The 15794-nt window shown below is 41.4% G+C and overlaps 1 pseudogene; it reads left to right on the top strand.

Annotated features, from left to right (window-relative positions):
- The first annotated feature begins 1042 nt into the window (after positions 1–1042).
- Positions 1043–10407, top strand: LOC114683189 (annotated as a pseudogene).
- Positions 10408–15794: the final 5387 nt, after the last annotated feature.

The following is a 15794-nucleotide window of genomic DNA, read 5'->3' as shown; positions in this document are numbered from 1 at the left end:
AGACTTGGACAGTTTCCTCTCTCCAAAATTAAGTGTGTATGTTGGCCAGGACAGGCACAGCAATGGCAATTTTGGCGGAGTTGATTCCTGGAGGAATGTTCTAGTTAATTGGATAAGAAAATTTTGAAAGAAATGATATTGGATACGACATTGTCTTTAAAGAAATCACCTTCAAATGGAGCTACCTTCGTTTAGGCAGAAGACATTTCATGTGTTGTATGAAGAGACTTGAGCTTCAAGTGTAAAAGGTTCAGAAGAAATCTCACAGTCTGTTACAGAAAAATGGAAGCTGGAGAGATTATTGAGACTTGAGAAGTAGAAAGGAGAAATAATACCTTCCTAGCCTCAGCTCTGTCTTCTCCATATGCATCGAGCAAGAGAACATTTGAGAGGTCCATGAGTTCTGCTCCTTTTCTTCCCTCAACCATTTCTACATGTATTGTTTAGTTTTTACTTTTGCCTTTGAATCATAGCTGTTAATTTTGTATTTTCAATACTCTTCTGTGGTACTTCCACTGAAAATAGCTCTCTACCATTTCACAGTTTGACTTTTCATTTTTTATTTTTGTAAGTATTCTTTCTTGTTTAAAATTTATTTTTATAGTATGTCTCTCTGTGTGTTATGTGCATATGCACTCACGGGACTAGAAGAGAGCATCTGATCCTCTAGAACTGAAGTTACAAGTGGCTGTGAGCTACCTGGTGTGGGGACTGAGAATGGAACATGGGTCCTCTTTAAAAGCAATGTGTGCTTTTAATGACATAGATATCTCGCCAGCCCTCAACTTGTCATTTTAAATTATATCTTTTGATATAAACTTTAGGGAAGCCTAACTTGCACACACACACACACACACACACACACACACACACACACACACTTGATTTTTATCACTGATATCTTCAGATAGCTTTTGCTGTGTTGATGTCATGAAGATGTGAATTATTTCAAATATTTCATCAAAATTATTTCACATTAGAAGTGGGTGAATACTATTTTCCCTGTTCTCATTCTCAGACAAAAAGCTTCCAAAGAGGGAAGATGGCAGACAAGGAGAAGCTGCTGCCGGGCTGGGAGAAGCGCATGAGTCGCAGCTCAGGCTGAGTATACTACTTCAATCACATCACCAATGCCAGCCAGTGGGAACGGCCCAGCGGCGGCAGCAGTGTTGGAGGCAGTAGCAAGAATGGCCAGGGGGAGCCGGCCAGGGTGCACTGCTCAAACCTGCTGGTAAAGCACAGTCAATCTTGGAGGCCCTCATCCTGGCGGCAGGAAAAGATTACCAGGAGTCAGGAGGAGGCGCTGGAGCTGATCAATGGCTACATCCAGAAGATTAAGTCGGGAGAAGACTTTGAATCTCTGACCTCACAGTTCGGCGACTGCAGCTCCGCTAAAGCCAGAGGAGACCTGGGTGCCTTCAGCAGAGGTCAGATGCAGAAACCTTTTGAAGATGCATCCTTTGCTCTACGGACAGGGGAGATGAGTGGGCCAGTGTTCACAGATTCAGGCATCCATATCATCCTGTGCATAGAATGGGGGCAGGCACCTGGCCAGCCTGCTCGGGCTGCCAAGCAGCCCATGGATGCCCCTTCCTGTTACTGTCACACAGTATTTATTGTTCCTAAATGGCTGGGAGGGGGCTCTGAGATAGGGACTCTGAGCTTCCTGTGCTGTGGGATGGTCTGTATGTCAAATCTGTTGCTCTGATTGGTCAATAAATAAAACACTGATTGGCCAGTGGCCAGGCAGGAAGTAGGTGGGACAAGGAGAGAGGAGAATTCTGGGAAGCAGAAGGCTGAGGCAGAGAGACATTACCAGCCACTGCCATGACCAGCAGCATGTGAAGACGCTGGTAAGCCACCAGCCACGTGGCAAGGTATAGATTTATGGAAATGGATTAATTTAAGCTATAAGAACAGTTAGCAAGAAGCCTGCCACGGCCATACAGTTTGTAAGCAATATAAGTCTCTGTGTTTATTTGGTTGGGTCTGAGCGGCTGTGGGACTGGCAGATGACAAAGATTTGTCCTGACTGTGGGCAAGGCAGGAAAACTCTAGCTACATTCCTGCTCCCTGTTTGACCCCAGTTGGGGCTGTCCTAGCCAGGCTCCTTCTGAAGAGATTAACTTCATAAGGGCAATGGGGGTATGGAGGTCCCCAGGCTCAGGGAGTCAGAAGTGACCTGACTCCCCAGATCCCAGAGGCAGGCACGAGGGCCTTGTTTCTTGTTAGTTATATGCTCCGTTTCTCTGTTCAGGTGCAAAAAGCAGACGCTCCACACCTGGTGATGTAGCACCTCAGCCTCAGGGTGTGATGCAGCCCCCATGCATCTTCCATTAAATCTGGAACCACTGGAAAAATAAAAAAAGCTTCCTACTGGATTTCTGAATGTGAGACCAACCATACATTGTTTGAATCAACTCGTGTCAATCACAGTTCATTATATTTTTTATTATAGAGCTAGATTTTATTTGCTAATATTTTAAAACTAATTAATTTAGGTACAATATTAGTCATTTTTTTTCTGTGTTATCTGTGAATGGCTTGCGGTCTTCATTGTAGTGAGCCCATAAAATAATTGCTCAAGATTGAAATGAGAACATGTTTTTTTACCTACAGATTTCTTAGATTTTTAAATATCCATGCTCACTATATCCCCAAAAATTTAAATAGAAATTTAAGAAATAAGAACTTCATCAGTTTTGGTAAGTAGTGTAAGAAGACATCACACTACCCTACTCCATCCCACCCAGGGCTCAGATCATCCCTTTACATAATATTCCATGTTATAGCTGCCTAGTCATTAGTAGCCACTTGTTAAGCAAATCAATCGTGTTCACATAACCCCTACTGTAACTCAATAATGGTTCCAAAGAAGAAGAAGAATGATTCTGGCAAGTGGGATATGTGAAAGGAGAATGTAAAGCTCTTCCTTTAAGAGAAAGAGTGAAAGTGCAGGAAGATATTTGGGAAAATAGAGAGAGAGAGAGAGAGAGAGAGAGAGAGAGAGAGAGAGAGAGAGAGAGAGAGAGGGAGAGAGAGAGAGCACAATCATATAACTGTTTCTGTATGCGTGGAATGTGTGTGTACATGTTTGTGTGCATGTGAGTTCAAGTAGAGACTGGAGTTCAGTGTCTGGATCTTCTTCAATCACTGTCCTCTTTTATATATTTATTTATTTATTTTAGTTTTTGAGACAAGGCCTTTCACTGAACTTGGAGCTCGCTGATTTGACAAGACCAGCCTTCCAGCAAAGCCCAGGGTTCCTCCTGTTTCATCTTTACTAGTGCTCAGATTTTAGGAGCACGCTGGCACACTTAACTTTTTTTGTGAATGCAGGGAATCCACACTCAAGTCTCATGCTTACATGGCAAACACTACCAACTGAGCCGTCTCCAAAGATATATGTGGAGTTTGGTACAGTGTGTGGTTTCAGACATCCACTGAGGAGCTTGGAATAGGTCCCTTGTTGATAAAGAGATGACTCCATTTCTTATTTGGCAGAATAAACTAGTGATGCTATGTGGTTCTGGATGTTTCCTTGTGATATGCTTTTTACACACTAGGAAACAGTTATGAATATTCTTCTTTGGAGAGAGTTTTCCCACATTTCAACCATAATCCTTTTCCTTGTCAAGAGTGAAGGTTTGCAGCATCACATCTTTTTAATAATTTAAAACATGCTTGCCAAATTTATCACAAGACCATTCACAAGGCTCAACTATACTCCTTGTAGATAGATACCAAAAAGTAAGACAGACTGTTATCTTAGAAAAGCCATGGCAGCTCACGACAAGTTGAAATAATTAAGTACAGTGTGTGGGAAGTGACCAAGAGAGAAAGAAGCACAGGGAATTTCATAGGTCAAATGGCGACATGGTCAGCCTCCATTCATTCCAAGTCTTGGAGTATTTCCTGAACGTCCTCTGGTACTCAAATGATACAATCCATGTGGATGTCACTCTTATGGAATTTAGGGTGGAGAAGACAGCCTTTCAAAAGAGCCAGAGTTGCAGGGAAGGAACTTCCAAAGGAAGGAAGGAAGTTTCCAAAGAAACATTTTAGTATCCACAGGAAAGAATAACTATCATTGGTCCAGTCGCAGAGAGCATGAAGCCACCATCCCAAGTAGAATCACCTCATTGCCATTTCTTCTCTTTGGTAGCCTTCTCTCTTTGACATTAGGGGATGCATAACAACTACTGGATGAGAAGGGGATGAAACTGACATAGAGAATCCAAACACATCTCCAAGGGCAGTTGCCCTCCTGCTCTGAAGTGGATGTTGGGAGTGGGAGAATAAGCCTAACCTTGCTGGAGGATTGACCTGGTGTGCAACCATTGTTAGCCAGGTATTGTTAGCAACTGAATTAAACTTTCTTTATGGCTGTCTGATGGTAAAGCAAAATGTAAAGTTACATTTCCTGATGATATTTTTTTTCTTTGCTGAATCATTATGAAAAAGGACACAAAAGACAATCCAGCTCTTTACATCATTTCCTGTGCATTGTGATAATTTAATTATCTATAGTCAGAAAATGCTCTCTACTTGCTCATTGTGATTTCTTCTAGTTTGCAGATTTCCCAATCCCATTACACTAGGCTAGGGAAGGATTTGACTATTTTGTTAAAGTTGCCACTAGACTGGAGTCTAATAGAGGACTCTGGTATAAAGGAATAGCTTTATCTGCTCTGGGACAGAGTTCCAGGGAGAGGACACTTGGTTTGGTGGCTGGAGTGTTCAATTAAATGACTTTTAAGTGTGCTTTCAGTGTGGGGTCTCTTTTATTTAAGGCAAGGGGAGGGAAAAAGAAGAATCAACTAAAATCCCCACTAATAATGGTGAACATCTAGTCAATGAAGGCTACCCAAGGAACAACTTTTGGTGATCATTTTACCAGCCGCCTCTCTAGCTATTTTTTGGGTAAATCTTGGATCTATTCGGAAAGACAAATAGCACTAAAACTAAAGAAAGTTCCATGGCTGACTCTACAGCATCAGAACTGCCCAACAAAATTGCTGTCTGCAGAGAAAGTGTGGCTAAAGGCATCCCAGGGAAAAATAGAACCCTGTCTAGACAGATTGGAAAATGTCATGTGCCTAATTAAACAGTCCTTCTTAACAGGGCCAGTGCTATGTAAAAGTTGCTTGTTTATATTAATTGCTTGTGGAACACACCTTTAAAGGGACTCCATGTACTATGCTCCCTTGCATGGGTTCACGGGGATTGTGTCAAAATTAAATAATACAATACTGTTACACTTCTAACAAAGAAAAATGAAAGTTTTAAACAGTGCATTGATGGGGATGCCAGAATTAGAATATAGGCTTCCAGCACATGGTCCTGAGCAGTCTCTGGTCAACCTTCCTGTCAAATAGACTCATTCCTCAAAAAAAAAAGTAACAAAAAGCTTTTTGTTGAGATTTCTCTTCTCTACATGAATATATTACACACGTATATCTCTCATTTCTGGTTTGTCTCTTGAGTTGTTGATCTAATTATCTTCTTTAAATATGCAAATGCTATTTAATAGACTAGGTCCCATAAAGGGACCCTGGAAAAAGGATTTGAAGTCATGTCATTTATTTTAGAGGTAACATGGAGAGATTAGTATAGAAATGGAGAGGACATGGGGGTGGCCCAGAAACCAGGAAAGCCTGTACAGTTAACTGCCTCGAACACCAGAGCTCAATCACTTTGGTGGGCCCTGGGAGGAAATGTCAAATGTTTCCCATCAGATGAAGCAGCTAGGCTCTGTATCTTCCAACTGTTAACTGCCATTGGCTGAGAGCTAACCCTGGGGGCTATTATCCCTAAGGTTTCCATCTGTTAAGCTTGGGCTGAGCTCTCAGACAATGTCACAGTGGTCACGGTCTGTCTCCACAGCACGTCCTAAGTAGAGGACAGGGATGGCTCATGGACAGTACCTGCTACTGGGCTGCTATTAGTCAGTCCTTCCCAGATTAGCACACATGAGTCTGTCTTCATGCTTCCCTCCACGGTACCTAGTTGTTAGATCATAAGAGAAATAGCACATTGCTGTGGTGGGAGGAGTCATGGTGAAGAGTTTTGGCAAAAAGACACAGTCTAGAGAATAGCAGGCACAGACAGGTGATGCATTTACAAAGCTGGTTTCTGGAGCTCTGACCAGTTCATAGGTTGCTTGACCCAATTAAATGTTTTACAGCCAAGAAGTTGTGGTCACTAGTGTCCCTAGCACTGAACTCCCCATTTTTATTCCCACTCTCAGTCTTGGACAAAACATGGGAAATTAGGAAGTGTAGGGTAAAGTAGTATTCATTCATGTTAACTGGTTTCAGAATGGACTGGAGGTCATCATATTAAGCAAAATAATCCAGTCTTGAATAGACAGAGATCATGTGTTTTTCCTCATACATGGATTCTAAATTATATATGTATATATATCTTATATATATAAATAAAATATATATACACATATACATATATTTACATATACTTGATATACTTTATACATATGTGTGTGTGAGTAGAAACAATAATACCTGAAAGTATGACAGCAACATTTGGAAGGGGGACAAAAGGGGTGTATAGAAGGGTGAATATGGTATAAAAATAAATCTGACTACTTGAACAAAAATATTACAAACCCTGTCACTTTATAAAATGAATATATGCAAATAACTAAACAAATATATACTTTAGATCTGACTCAATTAAAACCAAACATCACCATTGTATTTTAATTGATTTTATGTCAAGCTGTATTGATCAAGGTCTTATTGATTATCTTTAGGTAATCTTTGTGTATTCAGTTCTATGTATCTTATGACTTCTCTTTAGCTAAATACCCTTGCAGTAGCCTTGTTAAAAGATTGTATACTGAGCTTGATATTCATATATACCTTAGCTTGTTCAGTGACTAGTATTGGTTGGGAAGAACAAATTGAATTACAATAGGCTTTAGTTCTGAGGCATCTCTCAGTGCCTGATTAGTAAGTGGATTCCAGGGAAAAGCCATTGCATTGGTAAACTGTTTAAGCTAATGAAGGCCTCTCCTAGGGTTTTGCAACTTCTTTGTGGAATATACAAATGGTCCAAGGCCAGCAAGATCCTCATGATTTACTTATTCTGTAATATATTTCTATGTTCTAAACTAAAGTTTCTTGCTGACCATCATTTCATGTGAAGAGAGAATCCTGTTAGATCATAGAACCTCTAGCTGCTGTGAAGAGTCTCACAGACCTAGCTACACTCTGGTTGTCTATCTCTTTGCACAGCATTCACAAGAGCTGAGTCCCTCTACTACCCATTCAAACTCCATTCTTCCAAGGACCTAGCTTTTCCAATGAACAAATCCAAAGACAGAGAAAGGTTGAGATGGAACTGTCTTATCTCGTGTTTTCTATCATGATAGCTGTTGTGCTTCCAGACATCCCTTACTCAAGAATGTTTGTGGAACCTTTTAAATATCCACTTCAGCCAGAAATACACACAAACACAACATCGCCAAGTCTAACTGGGTAAGGTCAGCTGTCCTTCAACCCATTTCCTTGGGCAAACATCTCTGGGTCCCTTCTTTCTATCTTAAGGGGCCATAAAGAACTATGCACCGTCTCTGAGTGGGTGGATGCCTTTCTCCCACCCCACTGTTCTGCCTGACTCTCTCAAAGGCCTCTGACTGAGGGCTGAGCTGTCAGTCTCTCTTAAGCCTCATCCCTCTCCCAAACAGAATGAGTCCTCCATTCTCATCTGCATTGTGTGGGCTGGACTTTTGGTTGCAGATCAGATCCCATGGCTCCAGTGAGAAATGCTGTAAGAGTCTTAGAAGTGAAGGCACAACTAATATTTTGGGCTCTGCCCAAGAAAAGAGGAAAGGGGGTAACTAACAGACTCTGAGAAAATGATATGGCTGGTGTTTAATGGCAGCATTTTTTTTTCCTAAGCTTTTTCTTTTTTTCTGTCCACACTATGAACTGAGCTTTCTCTCTGTATTCCAAAGATCTCTCCCCCCGACTTGCAGCCATATGTCTGTCCTTCCTGTTCCTGCTGTTCAGAAGTGTTCTCTATTTCCTGCCTCAGTTTTCCTCTGTCTTGGATGTTTTAGGGTTTCACAAGTGCCTTGCTGTGCAAATTCTGTGTCCTAAGTAGATGGTTAGGGATTTTCTCCCCACTGAATGAAACTTTTCTCTTTAAGGTAAGTCAGTTATTAAGAAAATAGGCTTGTCACTATACTACCTCCCTGCCTAAGCAACATACCCTGGCTTCCCTTCGCTCCTCCCATCCTTCTGTATTTCCAGAGCTAGAAATAGCCTCACATTGGGGAATCAGATTTGGGAGGAAGAATCAAGACTTGGAATTATTTTCCAATCTAACTTTCCTCTTAGTGAACACAAGTTTGGAACCTGTGGCCAGTGGAGAGGTTGTGTAAACGAAAGCGAAACATCAGGGTAGGCAAAGGAAACATGGCAATGAGAAGCCAAGAGGCAGGAGCGGTTCTGAAGGAGGGATGTAAATCAAGGGATTCCTTTTTACCCTTTTATGAGAGGCCACCCGGATGGTCAGAGTGCCACCCCAGCCATGATGTTGTGAGAGACAACAATGCAGACTGCAGGATGTTATAATACAAACAGCTCTCAGTCAGGGGAGGGTGGGTGTCTGCTCCAGCCAATGGTCACACCCAGTCTGATTCTTCACTTTCTTCTTCCTACCTTCCTTCCCACATCTCCCTCTGCTGGTGTGTCCACATGGGTTGAGCCTGGATGGTCCCTAAACACCTGGTTGAACAATAAACACACATGACTCTGGTGGTCCTGTCAGCCCCCAGCTCTTTGTAAAGGACTGCTGATCTACAGCCCTGATTACAATGGATTTCCCAGATCACACCACATCTTTCATTAGCAGGCAGGGACATGTGCCCTGTACTGTCCTCCCTTCCAAGATGCTGAGGTCCTCAGTAGCAGAGAGTAGCAAAGAACACACCCTGGTCTTGGCCCAGGAGTCAGTTACAAATCAAACACTGTGCTTACAAACTCTTATATTTTGAAAAGCACACTTTGCAGTGATTAAATATTTATGCATGGCACGCACTTGCAACCTCGATGATTTATTTGGTCTCTATAGCATATAGTAAAATATAAATTCCTTCCCAGGGTGACATTAAAATATATAACGATATAAATACATGTTTTTATGTAATTTATTTTCCCTGAATATGGGGTATCTAAGATGCTGGATAAAAAATGTATCTGTTTTCGTGTGTGTGTTTGTGTGTTTTTAATGGTCTCCATAAATCCAGGGAACTCCGTCTTGGACCACTAGCCTCTTTCAGTAGAAGAAGAAGCATGTTTTCACTGGGATTTCCACGTTCATAATTATCCCTCTCATTTCTCTGCTGTGAGAAGACAAGCTGGTATTTCATTGCTTTGGGGAAGTTAATAATATGGTAGGCAAAACATCAGGAAAAATCATAATGAATGAAGCTATACAAATCAGAGGGAAACATGTGTTGCTGTTCTAAAATGTTCCTGCCATAAATCCTGGAAATTTCACTATAGTCACAAGCAAGTAACTCCTTAGCGCATAAACACTCAATTAATTAAAAGTAATATGCCATATAAGCTTGAATGGATTCTAAATAGAAAAATGGTCAAATAATGCTACTGTAGACTGTTGAATAATTGGTGTTCATCTCAGTTAGTCTGTATTCCTAAATTAAAAGACTGATTGTGGTTGAAATGGAGCATCCATGGCCCCCCTTTAAGAGAGCTCCACACATAGCTTATAAAAACGATATTAACTCTGTATCTAGTATATAATCATCAAGCTTCATACCCAGGCTAGAAAAAAAAATCTTTTTTTTTTTTTTGTTTTAAATGTCTACCCCTTGGGATGTCTCCAGAGCAGAGGTTTGAAGAGCTCTGGTTTTCCCATTATTTCTAATTTATGGAAGCCTGGGTTTTATTGTCCTCTTGCTTCTCTTAAGTTTCTTGAACCGTTATTCTATGGTGCTTAAGGGGACACATGTCACCTGACCAGTATTTTGTAATCCCTAAATAGCTACTTCTTGAACAGGACTCAAAAAACACTTCTTATGGATGTGCAAACACTCTCAGAAATGAAAGGCCCCCTCTGACACCGGGCTGGCTCAGGTGGCTCTTTGTAGCTCCTCATTTCCCCAGGCCTCGCCCCGTGCTGCACTCACCATGTTCCAGTGGAGGCTGTTTTAAGTCTGTCTCTTGCCCCTGCAGGTTTGGGAACCGCATCTTCTCCATCCTTGTAATCCGGGAGGCCGGCACCAGGATGTGTAACCCAGTGCAGAGCGGAGTTCAGTCTCACCCCGTCACTGTCACTCCTTGGTTCAGTGAACATCTATTGAGTGTGGCTTCCTTACTTGGTACAGAACCAGATGCTGGAAAGTGCCTATAACCAGGGATATGAGGTTCCTAGCAACGTAGGGCTTACTATGTTTTCATGTTTAGGTAAATAAATTTTTTTTTCTAAAATGAAAGGACGTGGCCAATTTGATTCCCAACTTTTTTATTATTATTATTATCTAATGGTAGGATGTAAGCCCTTTTTGGTAAGTAACAAAGGTAGATTATTTCTCTTTTCCTCTAGAGTTAATCTAAACAGGGAAATGATCTCCAGGAAAGCTGTGTGTCTTAGAAACTTTATGAAACAGAATTATAAACTGGAGTCCCCAGGAAAAAGCCACACCTTGATACAGATTCCATAAGGCTAGTTTACTGGTTAGAACATCCATGATTATGGGGACTTGGCATGTTGCAGCTACAGAGCCAAATTATCTTATGATATCTTCAGCCCCCTCCCTTAATGGCTAGTCATTGTCCATCTCTGTGTTTGACTTAACATTCTCATGACTATTAGTTAAATTCTTTTGGAATGCCATCAGATAGCATCTAAAGCCTTATAACAGAGATTTCCTGGCTTTACTATAATTTGCCTACATCCACTGATGTATTTGAAAATGCCTTGATTTATGACTTTTTTCTTTTATAAATATAAAAACTTTATGAAGCTGTTATCATGTTGGAACACTGTAGCAGAAGAGTGGGAAGAAAATTAGTACATAAAAGAAACCAGGCTGGAAACCCTTCCCCATCAAGGTCAACACATGATAGCATTCTCAGAAAAAGACAGATACACAATGACCTCCAAAGGTCTCTAACTGCTGGCCACAGTACCACTGAGCTTCCAGCTGTTTCTCCAAGGTCTGGTCCTCCTTCACTCTCAGAGGTGCCTGTTTTACTTAGTAAGTGGTCTCTGTTTCCACCACTATTCACATGGCCTTGTTAATTTTTTTTCTGGGATTCAAAACCTTGGTAATTCTGACAGGTGCCTGCTAATCCCTAATATTTGTCTATAATGGTCAGCAAAACAACTAAGAGGTAAGATTTATGCTGTCTTAAAAACTTGCCTCTAGCTCTGAGGGTGCCTGAGAGAAGCTACTCTAAACTCAAAGGAGCCCAAAATGCTTTCTTTTTCTTTCTTCCTTTACCAGTGGCTCTGTCTCAGGGACCCACATTTTCTGCCTTCTCTCCCATTCTCCTTTTCTTAGGATGCATGAAAATGGCTGGCAAATGTCTGTAGGAGGTATGAGGAGGTATTGTAGATGAATTTCTAATTGGTCTTATTAAATAAAAAACATGGAGCCAGAAATTTGGGTTAAAGCCTCAGAGAGATCGGGGAAATAAGGAAAGCCACCAGCTAACCTCACCTCACCAACTCTGCAGCTTTCAAGGAGAGCAACTTCCTGTCTACCCAGGCTTATATGCCTTGCTTTACCGCTCTCTCATTGGTTCTTAGCCCAGCTACCTCACTTCTTTTTCTTTCATAGCTCTGTCACTGTCTATCTGTCTGTACAGACCTTCAGGTCTCTATGGTTGGTACTGGGATTAAAGGCATGTGTGTGTCACCACACTTGGCTCTGTTCCCTAGTGTGGCCTTGAACACATAGAGATCCTACCTGCTAAGGGATTAAGGGCATGCACTGCCTGACTTCTTCATTTACTTGAAATGGCTGGCCTTTCCCCCCTGATTTCCAGGCAAGCTTTATTTATTAACGCACAAATAAAATATCACCATAAGGTATGATGATAGTGTCACAGCAGCACTGAGTCTCACAGTTACTTCCCTTATCACAGTTTATCAGGAGTTTGGAAGTACACTCAGACTCTTGCCCCACTGTGGCTGGGAGCATGTGGGGTTGCAACCACCTGAGAACTCTGGGACACAATGATAGCTGTCCACCAGCTTTAGGTGTACAGCAGCCAGCCACAAAGATAAAAGACAGCCGTGTAGACATAGGAGATGCCAGCCAAAGATGATAACACTTGTGTGGAGGCCCCAGCATAAACAATCTCTTGTTCCCTTAGGGATGAGAGCCCCATTTTTGCATCGACAATATGTAGCCTGCGTAAGCATGTAAGTAGACACAGCGGTCTCTCTGGTTGTTGTGGCCCTTTGGCCTCATCTCTTGTGCCCTTAGGTACTCTCCTCTCCTGTTTACTCTAATCAAATCTATCTTCTAAACTATGCTCTGGGTCCTATTTGAATTCACTGAATACAGAACTGGTATTTTGGCCTGGGACCTGGGAGGGGGTAGCAGAGTGCTATCTAAGCAGCATGACTAGCTTTAACTGCGGCAGAGTAAGAGAAACAAAAGAGAACAGGCAGAAATCCATGTAATGATTTTGGGCTCTTCTGGTAAAAGATATCAGATCCCAAGTCAGGCTGCAAGTGCCCATGGTAAAAGCTGACATCATTGGGCTAGCCATGGCTACATTTTCATGATACATCTCTGGCCACATCCACAGTTCCTTGTTGCTTCAGTCCAGGCTAGAGAGTGACTCACCGTGGAGTGAGTCACTTGGATTGTGAGTCCTGAGCTCTATAGCTCTGACTTCTCCCCTTGACCTGCTATTCCCTAGCAAGGAAGTTGGCTTCCTGCTGCTGCTTCTGACTTCTGCTTGGCTTTACCATTTCCTACGTGCTCTTTGGACCTTCACAGTGGGATTTCAGATAGATCTTTATAGTAATTCACACATATAGCTTTTTTTCCCTTCTCACATGGCTTCTACTTTCCTTGATGGTTTTTCTAGGCTTACAGGCCATCTGGACTCTCTCTTAAGAAATGAGACCAGGTTAAAGACACACAAGTCATATAAGACATTTCTTGACAATGAATGTGGCTGTGACCTATTCTGCGAGGGCCAGTGGGCAATGGTCACACATAGAAAGGACACAATGTGTAAAATGAGTAGTAAATGCTTTCTGCTGTTACCTTACTGTTGAGTCACTGGATTGATTTGCTCTCCCGGAGAAATGGGGGTTAGATGCATCTAGCACAGGAATGTACTCAAGGTATGATGGGAATGCCAAAATATCAGGAAATCAGGAAGAGGTGAGATCCAGGGCAAACAGACAAATGTATATGGTTGGAGTAAAGGAACAGATAGAGGAGAAAGCACAGTTACAAATAGCTATTGAAGGCCAGGGCCGGTTCTGCTGTGTTGAGGTTCTGCTGTGTTGACTATATTGTTCTGTTACTGCTTTTAGAGGCTCTTGCCACTGTCATCTATAACATGCTTGTGGTGGTTTGAAAGAAAATGGCCCCCAAAGGTTGTAGCACTGTTGGGAGACATGGCTTTGTTGGAGTGGGTATGGGTTTGTTGGGGGAAGTGTGTTTGTAACTGTAGGGGTAGACTTTGAGGTCTCCCATGCTCAAGCTCTGCCCAGTGTCCCCAGAGTTGCTTCTGCTGCTCTGACACCATGTCTGCCTGCACGCTGCCAATGAAGACTAACCTCTGAAACTGTAAGCCAGTTTCAATGAAATGTTTTCCTTCAGAAGAGTGACTGTGGTCATTGTGTCTCCTCACAGCAACACAACACTGGTTAAGACAATGGTCATTACTTTATTCTTTGTTTAGCCACTATTTCCTGGGTTCTTGCTAGGAGTGGGGCACCCAAAGCAAAGAATGCTCAACCACTACCACCTTAGGGCTCAAAGCAGAGTGAGAATGTCAGAATGAAGGGGAAGAGAGGCAGAGCCATTCTGTCTGCTACAGCAGACACAGGAGAAAGGGTTGCCTATTGAGTAGCCTGGAAAAATCTGAGAGATATTAAGATGTCACTGGGGGACATGTAAGGAGTTATTGTCGTAGGATTTAGAACTAATGTGATGTTTTAGGCTTGCCACATGCCATGAAAATGACTGTTGTGAGTGCATTAGCTGAGGCAAGGTCAGAATTCCAACCGAGGAGCTGAGTACCAGAGAGATAGTTCAGAGGGGGGATGCTTGCTTAGCATGTACAAGTTCATAGGTTCAACCTGCAAATATCTCAAGACCAAAATAAGCCACGTGGCCATAGTTCACTTTTGTTGTTTAATGCTTTTTCACTTTTCCAAACCGATCCTTTGTTAGCATATAGAAACGGGTTTAACTAATAGTTTCATTGAACTTTTTTCTCATTCTCATTCACCCCATTGGCCCACCCACATTCATCCTCTTCTCCTTTTGTGAATCCCCTTTCTCCCTACAAATAGTTCCCCAATCTGCTTTCATGACAAGTATATTCAACTACCCTATACTGTTCTGCCTTCTACCTCCCTATAGACCCCTTTTCATTTCCATAATCCCCTTTCTACTTTCATGTCACACACATACAAAACACATGCATGTCTGTACATATATTATACTGTATATATGTATGCATCTTATATACTATATTGTATATATGTATGTGTTTCTATACATATTTAATCCAGATTCTGCATATGAGAGAAAATGTGAAATATGTCTTCACGAATCTAACTTATTTTGTGTAAACCTTTCCAGTTCTATCCATTTTCCTGTGTATGTTATTTTATTCTTTTTTTAATAGTGGAATAAAATTCCTTTGAGCATATGTACTGCATTTTCTTTCTCCACTTATCAGTCGATGGGCATCTGGGTTGGCCAAATCTAAGTATTGTAAATAGTGCATGACTATTCTGGATTCTTTATGGTATACTGACACAGCCTGTCAGTTATATATCCAGGAGTGGTACAGCTGGATCATATTATAGAAGTTCTGTTTCTAGTTTAAGGAATCTCTATGCTGATTCCCACAGTGGTTGCACCTGTTGACATTCCCACCAACAATGATGAAGAGTTACTCTTCTCCTAGTCTTTACCAGAATTTGTTGTCACTTGATTTTTTTTATTGATAGTGACTATGGATGTTCCAAAGAAGTTGTAATTCATGTTTCCTTGATGGCTAAAGTTGCTGAGCACTTTTTCAAATATTTACAGGCCTTTCATATTTTTCTTTCAGAACCAATTCATTAGCCCATTCAACAGTAGGGATATTTATTTATTTATTTATTTATTTAACTAATTTAGTTTTGAAGTCCTCTCCAGATTCTAGACATTAATCCTCTGTTAGATATACACACAACATTGTTTTTTATCCATTTTGTAGATGGCCCCTTTATCTGCTAATTACTTTTACTATGCACAAGGTTTTTAATTCCATGCAGTCCCATTATGATTTACTACAATCATTTCTTGAGCTTTCAGTATCATTTTCAAAAAGTCCTTCATGTGTCTGTATCTTGAAGGGCTTTGCCCCTTTTCCTCCAGCAGTTTCAGTTGGCAGTTTACACATATGTACAATGTATTACGATCCATAGCCAGAATCCATTGATTTCTCTTTTCACCCTCTCCTCCCCACTAATCCTCTTCTTCCCATCTAGCCTTCCCCTACTTTCATGTCTTCTTTTGTATGCAGTTCATGTGTATCTAGTCATAG

This window comes from Peromyscus leucopus, chromosome 10, assembly GCF_004664715.2.
Source record: "Peromyscus leucopus breed LL Stock chromosome 10, UCI_PerLeu_2.1, whole genome shotgun sequence".
Lineage (NCBI taxonomy): Eukaryota > Metazoa > Chordata > Mammalia > Rodentia > Cricetidae > Peromyscus > Peromyscus leucopus.
Note: the sequence above shows the minus strand (reverse complement) of the source record. Positions and strands in the feature narration are given on the sequence as shown.